We start from the raw sequence: 19,852 nt of genomic DNA on the forward strand, positions 1-19,852 counted from the left end.
AGTGATTGGTCACCGGGCCTCTGCCAGAGCTTCTGCAGTGGAGAGGTACTTACTCTTCCCCAGGTCACCTGTTCTATTATGACAGAGGTCTGTTAGCAAGTCCTTCCCTATCTATATAGAGCTGAAATACCACTCCTGAAACTTCAAGTTATTGACCCAAGTTCTGACCTGGGGATCCTCAAATTAAGAACCTAATCTTTCTTGCACATGATAGCACTTTATATAATTGAATTATTGCTACCATGTGCCCCCAGATCTTCTCTTACTCTAGTTAAAAATCCCTAACTCCTTCGACCATTTCTTATCTAGCACTGCCTATTGAATAATATCCCAAATGCCAGACTCCTCCACTGAGGACCTTCTGTGACATGACTCTGGCCCCCTGTTGTGATGTCATCTCTCATCTCTACTTCGGCCACACACACCGGGCACCCAACTTGCCTTTTTTCTTCTCCCCTCCGGTCTTTACCTGGGATACTCTTCTTCTCTTTTTGTTAAAATCATTTCCATCCAAAGATTAGGGCTGATTCACACCAAACTGTTAAAGTGGTTAGTTTGGGGGTTAGGTGGGGGGATGGAATGAGATGGGTAAAAGGGGAATCTTGATTTCTTATTTCATGCAGTTTTTTAAAAAAGCAGTAGGAATATTGATCATCTTTTAAAAATGTTATTCAGTATATTGAATGCCTTACATTGTATTCAAATATATTAAATACATTAAAATTAATTTTTAAAGTAGAGTGACAAATTCTGTCCATTAGTTGCAAGCCGTTTCAAAAGTTATGTGGCTCAGGAAACCTTTGACTCTTCCTTCTAATGTGACTTTCTCTGCTCTGAACAATCTGAGCATTTGGGGTAACTTTTTTATTGCCCTTACCGTGTTACACTCTACATCATCCATACTGGTATGCAAGTCTTACCTTTTTACTAGACTGTAAGCTCTTAGACACCAAGGATTACATCTTACTCATTTTGGAACCTGCCTTCTGAACATACTTACATGCTACATAGTAGGAGCTCAGTACATTTTATGGAAAAGGTAGGTTGGTGAATTCACATTATAATTTACTTATGCTCCTTTAGACATAGTTCTGTATTTTTCTTTGAGTGGGAAGAGAGAGAACTCTGGGCATTTCAGCCTCTGGTCAGCCTCTGAGTGACCTTCCCGAACATTCCACAGCCTTTTCCTAGGGCACATACTTTCCAAGACAAGTACCATTGCATCAGTTTTGCTCTCTTTGGAGCCTCATCTGCTTCAGTGTCTGCATGTGTGAAGCTAACACAGAGACCCATCTAGACCCTGAAGGGGTGAAAGGACTCTGGAGATGGGGGAGAGGGGTATGGAGAGGAGATGGGCTGGGTCAAGGCCCAAGGAAGGGAGCAAGTTTTTGTTACAGAAAAATATCAAGCAGGAGAGTCAGATGAGGGGAGAGCCAGACAAGCTGGAGAGTAGAAGGCAGAGCAAGATGCCCAAATCATTGTGGCATCTGGCTCAGAGGCAGACAAAGCTGCTCCCCCAGATGTAAGTAACCCCCTCCCCACAAGTGCTATAAAGATCTCTTGCTCCATCTGGTGCTTGAGTGAATGGAAAGAATAGAATCTGTATCTCTGTCAGATCTTGGGCTGTTCCATGCCCGAGATGGAAACACATTCTCTGTCTCTATCTGTCTCTCCCTGTCCCCACTCCCCCCTCACACACACACACACACACACACACACACACACACACACACACACACCACTCCTTTACTTCCACCTTACCTTGCTGGGTGGGACATATCTCTCATATCTCCTTGCAGCGAGGATGGACCTGGGCCAAAGGGGGTTCCTGGCTTCTGGATTCTTGAGGTCCCGCCTAGTTACAAGGGTAAGAAAACATAAGTCTTTGCCCATTTACCTCCCTTGCTTTTTCTGAGTCCATTCCTTCTGCTAGCAGAAGATTAACTGGTGTTTAGTTACAGAGAAATGTGAACAAGGGAAGGGGCAGCTGGCATACTGTTCACAGACAGGTAGTATGTTTTTAATTTTTTGTCTTACATTGTGGACTTTGGGTGCACTAGCATCACTAGTCCTATGAGACCGCACGTTGACTCACTGAATTCTTATTTTCCCCTTCTGTTACCCATCCCCATTTCTCTTTCCTTTTCCACAGTAATTCCTCCCACTCTTGATTATTTCATGTATTCCTTAGATAGGGCTCTCTGGAAGGAAGCACATTCCAAAAGGAGGGCTTGTGTGCAAGTTCATTCAGGAATGCTTTCAGGAGACACACACAGAAGGCAGTGAGGACCATAGGATGGGACTGAAGGTGAAGCTGGTCCCCAGGGACTCAGCTGAGACTATGGGAGCTCTGGACCTGGCATGACCCTTTAGAGCTTTCCCAAACAAAGCAGGACAGACTGAGCCTTAAAATTTTTTTTAATTTAATTTTTACAATTTATTTAAGTGGGCTTCATGACCTCCGACCCTCAGATCAAGACCTGAGCTGAGATCAAGAGGCAGATGCTTAACTGACTGAGCCACGCAGGTGCCCCTGGAGGGTCAAGCCTTTTATATCCTTGTGTCAGCCAGCCACTGGCTACTTCACCTAGAAGGGGAATAGCCTTAGGTGAGGCAGTTCCTCTGAGGGATGCAGCCTGGAGCCTCAGCACTAATACTCCCAGCAGTTGGGAGGTGGGTGCATTGGCCCTGAAGATGGGTATGGGTGGGGCATCCCAATATCCACTGTAATGTGTATCCTCCTACAGTTTATTTTCTTATTCAGTAATGAGCTAGAGATTCAAATTTATTTTACCATTTATGAAATAAGTCATCTTTTTACCCTCTAATTTAATGGCAGATCTATCACCTGTAAGTTTTTGTGCACGTGTAAGCCTGCTTCTGGACCTGCTCTTCCATTCCACTGGCCAGTCCAATACTGTTTTAAAAATGCTGGCTTTGTGATATTTCTCAGTTTCTAGTGTAAGTGTTCATTCTTTTTGCCTTTTTTTTTTAAGCCATTGTAGCATTAGTGGACCTTTATTCTTCCTCACAAATTTCAGAATGTTTGACAGCTGCTCTTTCACCCCTGTCTTCCAGCCAAATATATTGAGATTTTGATTGGAATGGATTCAATTTGCGGGTTAATTTAAGAAGCATTGACATTGTATAAGTTAACTCATCCTTTCCGGAGTCTGATAGATTCCTGCATTTATTCAGGCCTTTTATGTTCTTCAAAAAGGTTTAAAAATTTTCTCCAAGTCTTATATATTACTTCGTAAACTACTTCTCTGATACTTAATTTTTTATAAATGGTATCCTATTGTACATTGAATTTTTAATTTGTTTTTACTTATAAAAAGGAATTGTGTTTTATTCTCTATTGATCAGACAGTGATAACTCATGCCACTGAGGGGTAAAATACCAAAAAACTCATGCCACTGAGGGGTAAAATACCAAAAAAAAATCCTAAAACAAAAAACAAGAAAAACACCAAACAATATTTGAGCAGTCTCCTACATTTTGGGGTCAAATCCTGATTCTGAAAATGCTGCTGCAGTCCAGGAACTACTAGTATCTAAATTGTCTACTAAGATGTCACTAATCTGTTTTNAGGATGGGACTGAAGGTGAAGCTGGTCCCCAGGGACTCAGCTGAGACTATGGGAGCTCTGGACCTGGCATGACCCTTTAGAGCTTTCCCAAACAAAGCAGGACAGACTGAGCCTTAAAANAGGATGGGACTGAAGGTGAAGCTGGTCCCCAGGGACTCAGCTGAGACTATGGGAGCTCTGGACCTGGCATGATCCTTTAGAGCTTTCCCAAACAAAGCAGGACAGACTGAGCCTTAAAATNTTCCTTCTACCTTCCAAAAAATGTAAATGCTGAGTTGGCGCCAACAGGCACCCGGCCCCCTCTACCTCTGTTTCCTCTCCTTCAGATATCGGTGCCTGGAACTTCCGACTGATANCTTAACTGACTGAGCCACGCAGGTGCCCCTGGAGGGTCAAGCCTTTTATATCCTTGTGTCAGCCAGCCACTGGCTACTTCACCTAGAAGGGGAATAGCCTTAGGTGAGGCAGTTCCTCTGAGGGATGCAGCCTGGAGCCTCAGCACTAATACTCCCAGCAGTTGGGAGGTGGGTGCATTGGCCCTGAAGATGGGTATGGGTGGGGCACCCCAATATCCACTGTAGTGTGTATCCTCCTTTTTTTTTTAAGATTTTATTTATTTATTTGACAGAGAGAGACAGCCAGCGAGAGAGAGAACACAAGCAGGGGGAGTGGGAGAGGAAGAAGCAGGCTCCCAGCAGAGGAGCCCAATGTGGGGCTCAATCCCAGGACTCCGGGATCACGCCCTGAGCCGAAGGCAGATGCTTAATGATTGAGCCATCCAGGCGCCCCTANATGACATGCCTAGACTTTACTTAGGTGGGTCCAACCTTGATTGCAATATTGCTGATTGGAAAGTTGGGTGAAGGCCAATGCAGGAAAAAATTGACAACTCTCTTCCCCAGACACCATTAAGTAGTATCGTTTCTGTCTCATTTCCCAGACGAAGTCAGAAAGGGATCCCGGAAGGCAGGAGGACGGAGAAAGCAGAGCTGGGCATGGGTAGAATGGCTGGGCCTGTGAACACCATTATGGATCACAAATGGNAGTGTGTATCCTTCTAACCCACCATCCGTAAGTTTATCTACCTGCATATATATCCTTGAAACATGTGGTATTACTTGTATCTTTTAAAAACATACATAAATTGTATTGTGCTATAAATCTATCCTCCCCTCAACCCCCCAACCCAACTCTGTTTTGAAGACCTATCTGTGTTGCTGGAAGTGGATATATTTCATTCCTTCTTACTGCTGCATGGTGTTTCGTCATTTGTAGTGACCATAATCTACCCTTCTGTTCCCTTGGTGGTGGACACCCAGATTGCCATCAGTGCTTTGCTTCCACCATCAGCAAGATGTGGACATTTTGTGTTTCNGACAAACAGCCCTCAGTGTCAACGAGCTAGGCAAGGTACCGGCAGGCCCCATGTATACTCCCTCTTCTCTCTTTCCTTCTCTTCCGTGGAGCCTTCTTAGGTTAATCATAATGGAAATGAGNTGTGTTTCTGTGGGAGATTTTTTCGCAGGGTATGTGTACCCACAGTGTCAGTGCTGGGTCGTAGGCTCTGTGCATTCTTAACTTCGATAAGCCCTACCAAATTACTTTCTAAGAGAGCGGGGCCAGTTTTTACATTTATCAGCCCTTCTATTTCTCCATATTCTTGTCAGCACTTGGTATTACCAGACTTTCTAATTTTTGCTAACTTACNGACAAACAGCCCTCAGTGTCAACGAGCTAGGCAAGGTACCGGCAGGCCCCATGTATACTCCCTCTTCTCTCTCTTTCCTTCTCTTCCGTGGAGCCTTCTTATGTTAATCATAATGGAAATGACNGCTAACTTATTATATGTAAAGTCGTATCTTACCTTTCTTTTGTGTTTCTCATATTATTTGTGAAATTAAGTCTCACCTCAAAGACTTGTGACCTCTTAGGATTTCCACCTACTTACTACTTTGTTCAATTTTCTATTGTTTCTTCTCTTTTCTTACTAATTTGTTGGAATTTCCTGAGCATGTGTTAGTGCAAATGCTTCTTCCAGGCATTACACAACTATATGTTAACTCAGTTGATGGTACACTTCACCAAACAGAAATCTTTAATTTTGATATAAAATTCATCCATTTTTCTCCTTCTGGTGTTGCTTTTGAATCTTGTTCATAAAATCTTTTCCCATCTCAAGGTCACACTATATCATCATGTATTTTCTTCTATTATTTATGATTTTACCTTTCACATTTAGGGACTGAATCTGTATACAGTTTATTTTCTTATTCAGTAATGAGCTAGAGATTCAAATTTATTTTACCATTTATGAAATAAGTCATCTTTTTACCCTCTAATTTAATGGCAGATCTATCACCTGTAAGTTTTTGTGCACGTGTAAGCCTGCTTCTGGACCTGCTCTTCCATTCCACTGGCCAGTCCAATACTGTTTTAAAAATGCTGGCTTTGTGATATTTCTCAGTTTCTAGTGTAAGTGTTCATTCTTTTTGCCTTTTTTTTTTAAGCCATTGTAGCATTAGTGGACCTTTATTCTTCCTCACAAATTTCAGAATGTTTGACAGCTGCTCTTTCACCCCTGTCTTCCAGCCAAATATATTGAGATTTTGATTGGAATGGATTCAATTTGCGGGTTAATTTAAGAAGCATTGACATTGTATAAGTTAACTCATCCTTTCCGGAGTCTGATAGATTCCTGCATTTATTCAGGCCTTTTATGTTCTTCAAAAAGGTTTAAAAATTTTCTCCAAGTCTTATATATTACTTCGTAAACTACTTCTCTGATACTTAATTTTTTATAAATGGTATCCTATTGTACATTGAATTTTTAATTTGTTTTTACTTATAAAAAGGAATTGTGTTTTATTCTCTATTGATCAGACAGTGATAACTCATGCCACTGAGGGGTAAAATACCAAAAAACTCATGCCACTGAGGGGTAAAATACCAAAAAAAAATCCTAAAACAAAAAACAAGAAAAACACCAAACAATATTTGAGCAGTCTCCTACATTTTGGGGTCAAATCCTGATTCTGAAAATGCTGCTGCAGTCCAGGAACTACTAGTATCTAAATTGTCTACTAAGATGTCACTAATCTGTTTTTCCTTCTACCTTCCAAAAAATGTAAATGCTGAGTTGGCGCCAACAGGCACCCGGCCCCCTCTACCTCTGTTTCCTCTCCTTCAGATATCGGTGCCTGGAACTTCCGACTGATATGACATGCCTAGACTTTACTTAGGTGGGTCCAACCTTGATTGCAATATTGCTGATTGGAAAGTTGGGTGAAGGCCAATGCAGGAAAAAATTGACAACTCTCTTCCCCAGACACCATTAAGTAGTATCGTTTCTGTCTCATTTCCCAGACGAAGTCAGAAAGGGATCCCGGAAGGCAGGAGGACGGAGAAAGCAGAGCTGGGCATGGGTAGAATGGCTGGGCCTGTGAACACCATTATGGATCACAAATGGACAAACAGCCCTCAGTGTCAACGAGCTAGGCAAGGTACCGGCAGGCCCCATGTATACTCCCTCTTCTCTCTCTTTCCTTCTCTTCCGTGGAGCCTTCTTATGTTAATCATAATGGAAATGACAACGCTTTTAAGCTCATGGAGTTAAGCAGGCAAATCCAAGAACTACCCATCTCATATTAGACTGCTTGCCCTTTCTTAGAATGCTATGAAAATGCTTTCCACAATGCTTTGAGCAATACTTTTTTTTAAAGATAGTTATTCCACACTCATTAGCTCATTCAATCTTCAGAGCACCCCTGAGAAGGCGAAAAGGTACATGGATAACTCCTGTTTTAGAGCTCAAACGGAGTCATGGGCTGGCCTGAGTTGCCCTGTAAATTATGTCAGGATCAGGCCCCAGAGCAGTCTGACTTTTTAGGCCAAAGTTTTTCCACTCTATCATTGGTGCTCATGTTTGATTAATGTCCACTCTTTTTCCAAGAAGAAAAATATTCTCTCAGACATCTAATTTGGACCTGAATTATTTATTTATCTATTTATTTAAGATTTCATTTATTTATTTGAGAGAGACAGAGATAGTGACAGAGAGCACGAGCGGGCAGGAGAGGGAGAAGCCGGCTCCCTACTGAGCAGGGAGCCCAATACAGGGCTCAATCCCAGGACCCTGAGATCATGATCTGAGCCAAAGGCAGACTCTTCACCAACTGAGCCACCCAGGCACCCGGACCTGGATTTATATCATAATGTAACCTCAAAGGTGCAAACAAAAAATAGACAGGACTTTTTTTTTTTTTACAACTAAGAATGAATTAAATGCTAACAAAATTCTAAAAGAAAAAAAAGAAAAATTTAAGTCAATAATATTTGCCCAATTTGAACCATAGTGTCATTTTTCGGAGGCTAAATTGCTGCTGTGGGGAAGAGTGCACAACTCTCCTTAGTTAGGTTCTTTTTTACGCACTTCTACTGCCGGGGGCCCCGCTGCTCTGGGTTCAGATTTCTGTGAAAGCTGGGTTTGTTGAAAGCACCATGGTGCCATCTGGCCTTCACTCGCCTTCATTTACGTATTGGGTCTGCCCTTGCAAAGTTGATTCCTTCATAAGGAGAGGCAATTAGTAAATCTTATTAAACCCTCTTATTGAATCCAGTGTGCACCGTGGTGGAATTAACTCTTTGCATGATATAATCAAGTGATCCTCATGGACAGAATTAATCATTTCTAGATCTGGTGGGGGGGATTTTTTTAAAAAAAAACAACCAGATATTCCTCTTTGGGGAGGAGGTATGAAGAGGAAAATAAATACTGAAGAATTCGATTTTGCTCTGTGAAGGCCCCATCTCTGACAAGTAGTTAATCTATTTGTTGACACCATGAGAGGAGAATATCCAGCAGGGAGAAAATTAAAAAACACTCAGCACCAGTTGCTGCCCTGATGAATCTCATCCAATTATTTAACAGGACACTGCTGGGTATGCTTTTTTATTATTATTGTTTTAATTTTATTTTATTCTCTATGGCTTATTACACCACTGTAAAACTTTTTTGGATTAAAAAAAAAAAGAACCTTCCTTTGAGTTTGTCCTTTTTCATTTGGGAACCACTGATTTTTTTTTTTTTTTTGCTTCTGTGTTCATAACTGAGTTCAAAATTAATGTAAGGTTATTATTGCTTTACGCATTTCTTTATTTTCCTTGTGGAATGTAGCATCTGAGAGGTTGGACGGTGAAAATAAAAAGTATCAGTTGTACTAGGAGACTTTTAGGTTAGATCAGAAAAATAGTGTAGAATTCTGCAAACTGTAAAGTACTTGGGGAAAGTGTTCATTCAGTCTTCTTTTGCTGAGAGTGTCCCTTTTTTTTTTAACATGAAGGACTGGGGCAAGACGCCAGTGGAGGAAATTCTTCCTTATCAGTTTAGATTTAGCCAACCTCTGCGATTCCAGTGGGTGCAGAAGAAAGATTCCCTTGCTTGTATCTTGCCCTGATTCTGGCTATATCTTAAAGTCATTGGTAGAGATAAGAGGATTTGGTCATTCTCTCCACTTAGCCCAGGGCCTTTGAAATTGACCATGCTTATCACAACCCTGTCGGTAACTGGGTAACTGGAACATGCTAGTCTGACTCTGGTATGGTTAAGGTTCTCTGGTATGTTTTAGCTCTAGGAAGGCTTTGACCTTGTGATCTTGCCTCACGGCCACCACTCCAACCCCCCCCTCTCCAGGGAGGGGTGGCAGATGGAACACAGGACCACCAGTCAAATTTGAATTTCGGATGAACAAGAAGTGATTTTTAGTACGAGTATGTACCAAATCTTACAGGAGATATACTATGGTTCTTTTTCTCCACTCTCCATTGCCACACATGCCCAGGGTTTGATTGTCCCTCTCGCTTCCTTTGCCGTTTGACTTTCTAACCTATAGCAATCTTGGATTCCTTACTTTTCTCGGTATCCTGACCTCCAGCTGGGAAGCGAGGCTCTCCTCTGCTCAGGACAGCTGCTAAGTGTCCCTGGCCAAGGCAAGGGTGCAAGTGGAGGCCCTGGCCAAGCACCCCCTCCCCCATTCCTGTCATGAGCACTGTTCTGCACTGTAAGGAGTCTTGGGGCTGGTGTCCCCATTCTCCAGATCTGTCCACACCCTCTGTGCAAGGGTGTACCCCCCCCCACTCCACTCCCATCCTTGCCCAAACAGCCAAGTACCCAAACTTGCCTGGCCTGGGTACCTGGAANCATTATGGATCACAAATGGACAAACAGCCCTCAGTGTCAACGAGCTAGGCAAGGTACCGGCAGGCCCCATGTATACTCCCTCTTCTCTCTCTTTCCTTCTCTTCCGTGGAGCCTTCTTATGTTAATCATAATGGAAATGACAACGCTTTTAAGCTCATGGAGTTAAGCAGGCAAATCCAAGAACTACCCATCTCATATTAGACTGCTTGCCCTTTCTTAGAATGCTATGAAAATGCTTTCCACAATGCTTTGAGCAATACTTTTTTTTAAAGATAGTTATTCCACACTCATTAGCTCATTCAATCTTCAGAGCACCCCTGAGAAGGCGAAAAGGTACATGGATAACTCCTGTTTTAGAGCTCAAACGGAGTCATGGGCTGGCCTGAGTTGCCCTGTAAATTATGTCAGGATCAGGCCCCAGAGCAGTCTGACTTTTTAGGCCAAAGTTTTTCCACTCTATCATTGGTGCTCATGTTTGATTAATGTCCACTCTTTTTCCAAGAAGAAAAATATTCTCTCAGACATCTAATTTGGACCTGAATTATTTATTTATCTATTTATTTAAGATTTCATTTATTTATTTGAGAGAGACAGAGATAGTGACAGAGAGCACGAGCGGGCAGGAGAGGGAGAAGCCGGCTCCCTACTGAGCAGGGAGCCCAATACAGGGCTCAATCCCAGGACCCTGAGATCATGATCTGAGCCAAAGGCAGACTCTTCACCAACTGAGCCACCCAGGCACCCGGACCTGGATTTATATCATAATGTAACCTCAAAGGTGCAAACAAAAAATAGACAGGACTTTTTTTTTTTTTACAACTAAGAATGAATTAAATGCTAACAAAATTCTAAAAGAAAAAAAAGAAAAATTTAAGTCAATAATATTTGCCCAATTTGAACCATAGTGTCATTTTTCGGAGGCTAAATTGCTGCTGTGGGGAAGAGTGCACAACTCTCCTTAGTTAGGTTCTTTTTTACGCACTTCTACTGCCGGGGGCCCCGCTGCTCTGGGTTCAGATTTCTGTGAAAGCTGGGTTTGTTGAAAGCACCATGGTGCCATCTGGCCTTCACTCGCCTTCATTTACGTATTGGGTCTGCCCTTGCAAAGTTGATTCCTTCATAAGGAGAGGCAATTAGTAAATCTTATTAAACCCTCTTATTGAATCCAGTGTGCACCGTGGTGGAATTAACTCTTTGCATGATATAATCAAGTGATCCTCATGGACAGAATTAATCATTTCTAGATCTGGTGGGGGGGATTTTTTTAAAAAAAAACAACCAGATATTCCTCTTTGGGGAGGAGGTATGAAGAGGAAAATAAATACTGAAGAATTCGATTTTGCTCTGTGAAGGCCCCATCTCTGACAAGTAGTTAATCTATTTGTTGACACCATGAGAGGAGAATATCCAGCAGGGAGAAAATTAAAAAACACTCAGCACCAGTTGCTGCCCTGATGAATCTCATCCAATTATTTAACAGGACACTGCTGGGTATGCTTTTTTATTATTATTGTTTTAATTTTATTTTATTCTCTATGGCTTATTACACCACTGTAAAACTTTTTTGGATTAAAAAAAAAAGAACCTTCCTTTGAGTTTGTCCTTTTTCATTTGGGAACCACTGATTTTTTTTTTTTTTTTGCTTCTGTGTTCATAACTGAGTTCAAAATTAATGTAAGGTTATTATTGCTTTACGCATTTCTTTATTTTCCTTGTGGAATGTAGCATCTGAGAGGTTGGACGGTGAAAATAAAAAGTATCAGTTGCACTAGGAGACTTTTAGGTTAGATCAGAAAAATAGTGTAGAATTCTGCAAACTGTAAAGTACTTGGGGAAAGTGTTCATTCAGTCTTCTTTTGCTGAGAGTGTCCCTTTTTTTTTTAACATGAAGGACTGGGGCAAGACGCCAGTGGAGGAAATTCTTCCTTATCAGTTTAGATTTAGCCAACCTCTGCGATTCCAGTGGGTGCAGAAGAAAGATTCCCTTGCTTGTATCTTGCCCTGATTCTGGCTCTATCTTAAAGTCATTGGTAGAGATAAGAGGATTTGGTCATTCTCTCCACTTAGCCCAGGGCCTTTGAAATTGACCATGCTTTTCACAACCCTGTCGGTAACTGGGTAACTGGAACATGCTAGTCTGACTCTGGTATGGTTAAGGTTCTCTGGTATGTTTTAGCTCTAGGAAGGCTTTGACCTTGTGATCTTGCCTCACGGCCACCACTCCAACCCCCCCCTCTCCAGGGAGGGGTGGCAGATGGAACACAGGACCACCAGTCAAATTTGAATTTCGGATGAACAAGAAGTGATTTTTAGTACAAGTATGTACCAAATCTTACAGGAGATATACTATGGTTCTTTTTCTCCACTCTCCATTGCCACCCATGCCCAGGGTTTGATTGTCCCTCTCGCTTCCTTTGCCGCTTGACTTTCTAACCTATAGCAATCTTGGATTCCTTACTTTTCTCGGTATCCTGACCTCCAGCTGGGAAGCGAGGCTCTCCTCTGCTCAGGACAGCTGCTAAGTGTCCCTGGCCAAGGCAAGGGTGCAAGTGGAGGCCCTGGCCAAGCACCCCCTCCCCCATTCCTGTCATGAGCACTGTTCTGCACTGTAAGGAGTCTTGGGGCTGGTGTCCCCATTCTCCAGATCTGTCCACACCCTCTGTGCAAGGGTGTACCCCCCAACTCCACTCCCATTCTTGCCCAAACAGCCAAGTACCCAAACTTGCCTGGCCTGGGTACCTGGAGTGTGACCTAGAAAGAGGAGCAAAGCTCCTGCCCTGTACCCCTAGGGAGGGTGCACCTGGAGGAGAGACACTGCGGGCTCTTCTGAAGCACAGGGTCAGGCAGAAGCCTAACTGGCGATGGGTCTCAGGGCGTTGCTGCCCCTGCCACAATTCTGGAGAGCTCGTGTGGTCATCCTCTTAGCCTTGTGGCACGTACTTGCTGGATTTCTTCATCCTGCCTCAGGAGGTGCTATGAAGACCAAGGTGTCTGACTGGTTATCCTTGCTCCTGCATGCACCCCTGCCCCTCCTTGCCACCCCACCTGGTCTCCTTCCTCTGTCTCTGCTGCAGGATTTAGCTTCCCTTTCCCTTACACAACACAAATCATAGGACTGCGTCTGGGTGAGGGGTGGAAAGTCACCAAATTTCATTTAACAAAACCTTGATAATAGTTATAATTCAGTGCATTATTGGGGCGAGGGCAGGGCAGGTAGGATAGAGAAGCGGGGGGTGGGGAGTTTTGTCATTTTGGAGAGAATTTAGCCAGTTTTTCTTCCCCTTCCCCCTCCATGCCCTGCTTTGGGCTGAATTCAGCTAGTTATTTTCCAATTCGGTTGTGTGTGTAGACACACCCACATCTTCTTTGATTCCCCTCCTTTCCTCTTAATAGACAAACTGCTGCCAAGCTTCCAGCTTCTCTCTCCATGGTGACCAAACCCCTCATTTCCATTTCCTCTCAGTTTCCACATCCCCTGCCCCCCACCCCCTCCTCGCGGGAAGCCTGGCTGTTTCCTTTCTCTGGTTCTACTCTGCTCCTCCTTACTTCTTTTCCTTTCTCCTGGCGATTCCTCCCTAAGCACAAGGAACAAATGTCAGCATGTCCTTGGCTCCTTCCTTTTCTCCTTTATCTGCCCTCTTCCTTCTTTTTGCCCCTTTACTTCGGTGACTTCCAAACCTTTGCTTCTCTCAGCTCTTCCAACACTTCCTTCTAGTGCCCCCTCGAGTTCCCTTTCCTGCTCCAGCCTCTGGCTAAAGGCTGTAGAGGTGCAGAGAAGGGACGTGAAGGAAGAGGGGCCCTTGTTCCTCGGTCTCTGGGCTCTGCCTGCGCTCTGGGATCTCCCTTGGGGCTAGATGAGGCTGCAGCCGCACCTCCCTGCCCATCTCCCACTCCCACTGCCAGGGTGGCCCAGGCCCTCAGAAGTCTGCACAACAGTCCCTGGGATCTGCTGCTGCTGGAAACTTCCCAGACGCCCTGGCCAGTCCTTCCCTGCTGGAAGGCAGGTTTCATCTGCAGGTGAGCAGGACCAAGGTGGAGAGCTGGCCAGCGCACGTTGTCTGCTTTTAGAGGCCCAGCTCATCCCCAGCACCTAGGTCCCACTGACAGGTTTTAGGCACAGGTAGAGGACAGGTAGAGGTCTCACTGAAATTCCCTTCACAGCCTCCCTTTGCCCCAGGCCTTCCTACTCTCATCAGTGATCACCTCACGACTGTCGACTGTCGACTGTCAAAGGGCAGCAGTCCCTTACATACCTTTTATGGTCCTGTCCTTTGCTGCGTACAACCATTCTTACCCAAATTATCTTACTCGGCCCTCTGGATAATCAGGTGATTCCAATTTCACAGATAGGGAAACTGAGTTTCAGAGAAATTAAACATATTCCTCAACATCTGAACAAAGAAGCACTCCGTGAAGCTAGGACAAGACCCAGCTCTTCATACTCCTAGCTCCGTATGCCTTCTTTTCTTTAATGGCCTGTGAAAAGGAGTAGGGAAGGGGAGAAGGCTGCACATTGTAGCGTGAGGCAAAGGTGTTAATAGGAGGGGTGAGTAGCAGTTTTCTCCCCTCTGCCACGTCCCCTCATGTCCAATTTACATTGTTATACAACGCCAATTTGTACCGGTCTTGTTAATGCTTCCTTATAGATGTTTTAGTTATGTCTGCCCCATATGTGAGTCTGATTTTTTCCTTTGGACTCTGAGCTTCTTGTGGGTACTTTCTGCTGCACAACTCCCCCCACCCCCTACTCCGGGGAGGGGGCGGGCAGCACAGGCTTCCCTCTCCCAGTCCCCAGTGTGTCTGAGTTAGGGCCCTGCCAGGGGCGTGGGAAAACAATACCGACCCCGCCTACACTGGGGCAGGTAACAGCCCAACTTCTCACTTTCCCATCTTCCTGTTATACCCCAGCCAGGCTTCCCAGCCTGCTCGTTAGCCTCTGTGAGAAATTAAAGTCCCAATAATCAAATCAACTCTTGTAAATTCCCTAGAAGCCGCTCCAGAGCACCAAGAGGGCAGCAAACCCCAGACCCAAATCCATGTCAAATTTCATAGATATAATTTAAGTAGGGATCAAAAACCACACTAACCTAGTAACTAAGGCTGCTCAAAATGCAGAGTTTATAGTCCATCTGCCTCTCTGCTTCAGGGAGTCTGTATTAAATTTATTGCAAAGTAAAACAAATAAACCCAGGCAAAGGCAGGATGGAAATCTGCATACTCGTCAGAGAATTAGCAGCCCTCTCGGGTTAGGAAGGCTGCTTCTCAATTTGCATCTCTAAGGAGTTGTGACTGGGCTGGGGGCTGGGAGGCTCGGGCAGGATCGGGACTCGCGGCAGGCCTGCCCCCTGCCGGCGGATTGTTGAACTGCAGCCCCGTGACCTCCCGGGTGGACGTTTGCAGGCGCTCGCTGGGGGCCCACTGAAAGGAGAATCGGAAGCTGAAATAAATGTTGGGGAGGTGTGACGTTGAGAGAGCAGGTAGCAGAGAGACGAGAGGGAAGGATACCATGAGGAAGACATCTTTACTTCTAACCGTAAGACTTGGGGATGGGGAATTCGGGAACTTGAGAGGGATCGAGGGTGGTGGAGGTAGAGATTGAGAGTTGTCTCTTCAGTTGTACAAACCAGAAACCACGGTGACTTTCTTGACTCCTCTCCATCTTCTTTCCCATTTGCCTGGCTCCCCACAACCCACAAATCACAAAGCCCAGAAAACTGGGGTGGAGGCACCTGGGGGGTTCTTGCAAGGTACTGTTGGCCGTTGACTGGTTGTTGGAACCCCAGTAAAGCTGTGCCTCAGTTTCAGGGCTGGGACTAGGGCTGGGCCGCACTCCCAGGGCCTTGAGAGGAAATGCTCCCTTACTGTTTGCCTCACCCCAAGCCTGGCCTCACTTAGCTTGCCACCTGTGGATGAAGGGGTGGGACCAGATGACCTCCAAGGCTCCTTTCAGTGTGAATATTATCTAATTCCACGACTCTGTGTCCCAGAATGTGACATACTTTCCAGGGAAGCTCCAAGGAGCCCGGCTACTCTCCTAGGATATTCCCATCATCCTTCATGAGTGGCTCAAATGACACCTTCTTCAAAGTGATGCTTCACCTGACTATTTTAGCCAGAGAGAGGTTGTCCTCCTTTTAACACATTACAGATAGATAAGCATATATTGATAGATATATATAATCACACCGTAATAATTTGTTGTATTTATTTATATATCAACTCCATCCCCTCGAATGTAAAGTCCTTGAGCTCCATAGATGAGGGCATGGGGAAGGCGCTGGTAAGGTTCATGGTCATTCTCAGTACTTCCCTGCTTCTCTTTTCCCACTTTCCCAGCCCAGTGCCTGAAACAGAGTAGGCTCTGAATAAGCATTTGTTCAATGGCTGAGACAATGAGTAAACAAAGCAATAAAGTGGCACAAAATGACGAAGGTTTGGTTGTACGGTTTACCTAGAAACCTGATTGTGACCCCAACTTCCTGCTTCTGTCCATCTCTCTCCCTTATTCTTCAACTACTCCACGATAATTCTATCTAGCCTACTTCCTGAGTCACTCTCAAAGCCAGCTGCTGCTTCTCCATTCCCTAAAGAGGTTAAGAGCATAGGCTCTGGAATCAGAAAGAGCCTCAGTACTTCAGCTAGCCATGGGAACCTAAGTGACCTCAGTTTCTCCATCTGTGTTTTTCCTCAAAGACAATAGAGCATAGTAGTAGTTAAAAGTATGGACATGGAAGCTAGACTGCCCTGTTTTTAATCCTGGCTTCCTCATTTAGCTGAGTGGCCCCCAGCAAGTGTCTTAATCTCTCTGTGCTCAGTTTCCTTTTCCATAAACTGGAGTTAACAGAATCTACTTAATAGGGTTGTTGTGAGGATTAAAAAAGCTGATACACAGAAGGCCCTTAAAACAGTGCCTGGGACGTGGTTGGCATTAGCTAACTCAACAAGCACTAACAATTGTTAAAAAAGGAATTGAACTGAAGGCAAACACCTGGAGAAGAGGCTGTCCCAGAAGATGCTTCGAAAGGTGAGGAGGAAGCTTAGGGATGAAAACGCAAAGCATTTCCACAAGGGACAAATGCAAACACACAAAGAAGGACTTCACTGGTAAGGGAGGCAAGAAAAGCAGACTACTTCTTTGTGCCTGTAGAAACTGAGCTGGCATTTTTTTCAGCAGAATTGAAAGTATCATGGGATGAACCCAAAGTTTCAAAAGGTATGGCAGCTCCTTGGCCTCTGAGATCTTCAGGGACATGTTTGCTTCTGAAACCTCCTCCATCTCGCTCCCCTCCCCTCCTCAGCCCCACTCTTGCTATCCTCTTCCTCTGACACTTCATGCTCCATCCACTTGGAAGAGCGTTTGGCTCCCCCATCTGAACGTACTCCTCTTACCTGCAGGTCCCCACATGTGAGCGTCCTGTCCTGGGAAGTCCCCTCCACCTCCTGCCTTTCCCCTGCTAATTCTCCTGACCTTTTAGGGGTCAAGTCCTCTGGGAAATCTTCTTCATCCCCTAGACTGGGCAAGGCACCCCAATTTGAGCTCCATAGCACCGTGCCTTTCCCTTCACCCCCATGGATTAGTCTGTTCCAGCTGCTATAACAAAATATCACAGACTAGGTGACTTAAACAACAGAACTTCATTTTCTTATAGTTCTGGAGACTGGCAAGTCCAAGAACAAGGTGTCAGTAGGGTTGGTTTCTGGTACAGTGTCTCTTTCTGGCTTGCAGATGGCCACCTTCTCACAGTGTCCTCACATGGCCTCCTGTCTGTGTGCGTGGAGAGAGAGAGAGAGAGAGATCAATCTGGTGTCTCTTCCTCTTCTTAGAAGGACACCAGTCCTGTCAGACTATAAACTTTAAGGAGACACAATTGAGTCCATAACACTCCATTAGACTGTAAGTTCCATGAGGGCAGGGCCTTATCTACTGTTTATTTACATATTTCTTAGCTTGGCCCTCACCCCATGTCCTTGTGATTCTCTGTGATGTCTGTAGGACCTATTCATAGCAAGCACTCAGTGAATATTTGTTGAGTGAATGAATGAAAGAATTCATCAATTACTGGTAATGACAGTGGGAACTTTAGAAACATAGGCATTCAGGGGCATCTGGGTGGCTCAGTGGTTAAGTGTCTGCCTTCAGATCAGGTCATGATCCCAGGGTCCTGGGATCGAGCCCCACATTGCACTTCTCCCTGTTCAGCAGGGAGTCTGCTTCTCTCTCTTCCTCTGTCCCTCTGTCCACTTGTGCTCTTTCTCTCTCTCAAATAAATAAATAAATAAATAAATAAATAAATAAATAAATAAAATTTTACAAAAGGAAAGAAAAAAGAAACATAGACATTCAGGTATGGTCTAGTTGGGACCTCCACAGGAAGATCCCTGCTAGTTAGTGGCAGGATGAGGACTAGAAGTCAGATTCTCCACAGTCCCTTCTGCTCTGAGTCCAGTACTCTTTTTCACCTGGAAAAAGAATTGTTAAAGAGCTTCGTAAAACTGGTGATTCTTTTTAAATCCTTGACAGGAGTTTCAAAGAATAGGTCTTTGGTCTTTCATTGACAAGCAGAAATTCTCCTTCACTTTGTCTCTCCTGCCACGTCGGCAGGCTTCCTCTTGTCCTGCTAATATGTTAGAGCATTTGACATGCTTTTCCTCCTTCCCCTCTGTCTGGTTAGGGGCAGCAGAACTTGGTCTGGGTTTGGCCAGGGGCTTCCTTACCACAGGTTTTGATTCTAAACTGACACCCCAGGGTGTATGGCTCTTCGAATTCCTGCTTCTCTGCTAATGGATTTTGTTAACTGTTTGTCATTTGCTTATGCAAATCTACCTCTTTCTGCATTAAAATGAACCCAATTATAAAGTGAAATTTCACAATTAAACCACTTAGTGAAGGACATTAAAAGACCAGAAGGAATTGATTTGTAAAAATTTCAGCGATAATTACAAAATGTTTCTGAAATGTGACTAAGTTCTAGGTTTTTCTTTAAACAGACATATGTACGTGCACATTTTCATATATATATACTGCACAGACACACACACACATATTTTCACACACCTGGTTTCCATCTTCTCACCATGGGACTTGTTCTTGCTCCTTCTCTGGGTCTAAATTTTCCCCACGTAGAGGAAATTCCACCAGCCATCAGATCATGTCTGCAGAGTTCTTGGAAACCTTCCAAAAGAAATGGCCACTGGGCTGAGGAACCTGGGGTGGGCAGGAAAACAGAAGAAGGTGTAATGGTTTTAATAAAGTCTCTTTGGCACCTTGGTGACTGATTGATATATTTTGGCATTTGCTTCCCAGCTCTGATGTAATCAATAGCAGTTATAGACCCAGGAGCAGGAAAGGGTGAGGATGTGGGATGGGACAGTATTGATTGCTTTTTACGGGAAAGAGCCTGGTGTGGTGATTGCAATGCTCAGGCCACTAGAAACGACCTCACTGTACAAGGGAGAGGTTACCTTTCCTTACATTCATCCAGGCAAAGGGCCTTGGAGTCCAGAAACTTGGAGATGGGTATGGATCAATGAGGCAGCCAGTCACACTCACTTTCCTCATGGCACCCACGATCAGAGGGTAGAAGCCATAGTCTCCCGGGCTGGTGCAGGGATGGGTGGGAAGGGTCTTTATGGATGAGGAGGTGTGATATGCTTATGGTTCCAGGCTACGACTATATCCAAGAATGAATCCAGCTCACCTGGTAGCATCCTGCCCCCTCAGACAATATAATGTAAAGGCGACTTTAGAACAGACTCTGGGGCCTGATTGCTGGGTTCAAAGCCTAGCCCTGCCACTCAGTGTGTGACCCTGGACAGGTTAATTAACCTGGACCTTGATTCCCCCATCAGTAAAATGGTGATGATAACAGAACCCATTTCCTACAATTGCTATGATAGTGATAAGTTAATATATGTTAAGAACTCAGAATAGGCCTGGCATTCAGTAAATGATATGTACATGCTGTTACTATCTGGTGGTGGCGGATACCTGTGTTGACATCCCTGATTTATGGGTGGAAACTTAAGAGTACAAGTTCTCGGGGTCATCACAACTTTTGCCTTC

The 19,852-nt window shown here is 44.4% G+C and overlaps 1 protein-coding gene across 3 annotated transcripts in view; it reads left to right on the plus strand.

Moving 5' to 3' along the window:
- Positions 1 to 19,852, plus strand: part of PKNOX2 (PBX/knotted 1 homeobox 2) — a 315,083-nt gene that overhangs the window by 18,219 nt on the left and 277,012 nt on the right. The window contains exon 1 of one of the 3 annotated variants that reach the window (XM_019804614.2): positions 15,213 to 15,322. The exons of the other annotated variants lie outside the window; for them this stretch is intronic. The gene's annotated coding sequence lies outside the window, so the exon portion shown is untranslated. Of the gene's footprint in view, positions 1 to 15,212; positions 15,323 to 19,852 lie in introns of those variants that run through there. 3 annotated transcript variants of the gene reach the window in all.

This window comes from Ailuropoda melanoleuca, chromosome 8, assembly GCF_002007445.2.
Source record: "Ailuropoda melanoleuca isolate Jingjing chromosome 8, ASM200744v2, whole genome shotgun sequence".
NCBI classification, from domain to species: domain Eukaryota; kingdom Metazoa; phylum Chordata; class Mammalia; order Carnivora; family Ursidae; genus Ailuropoda; species Ailuropoda melanoleuca.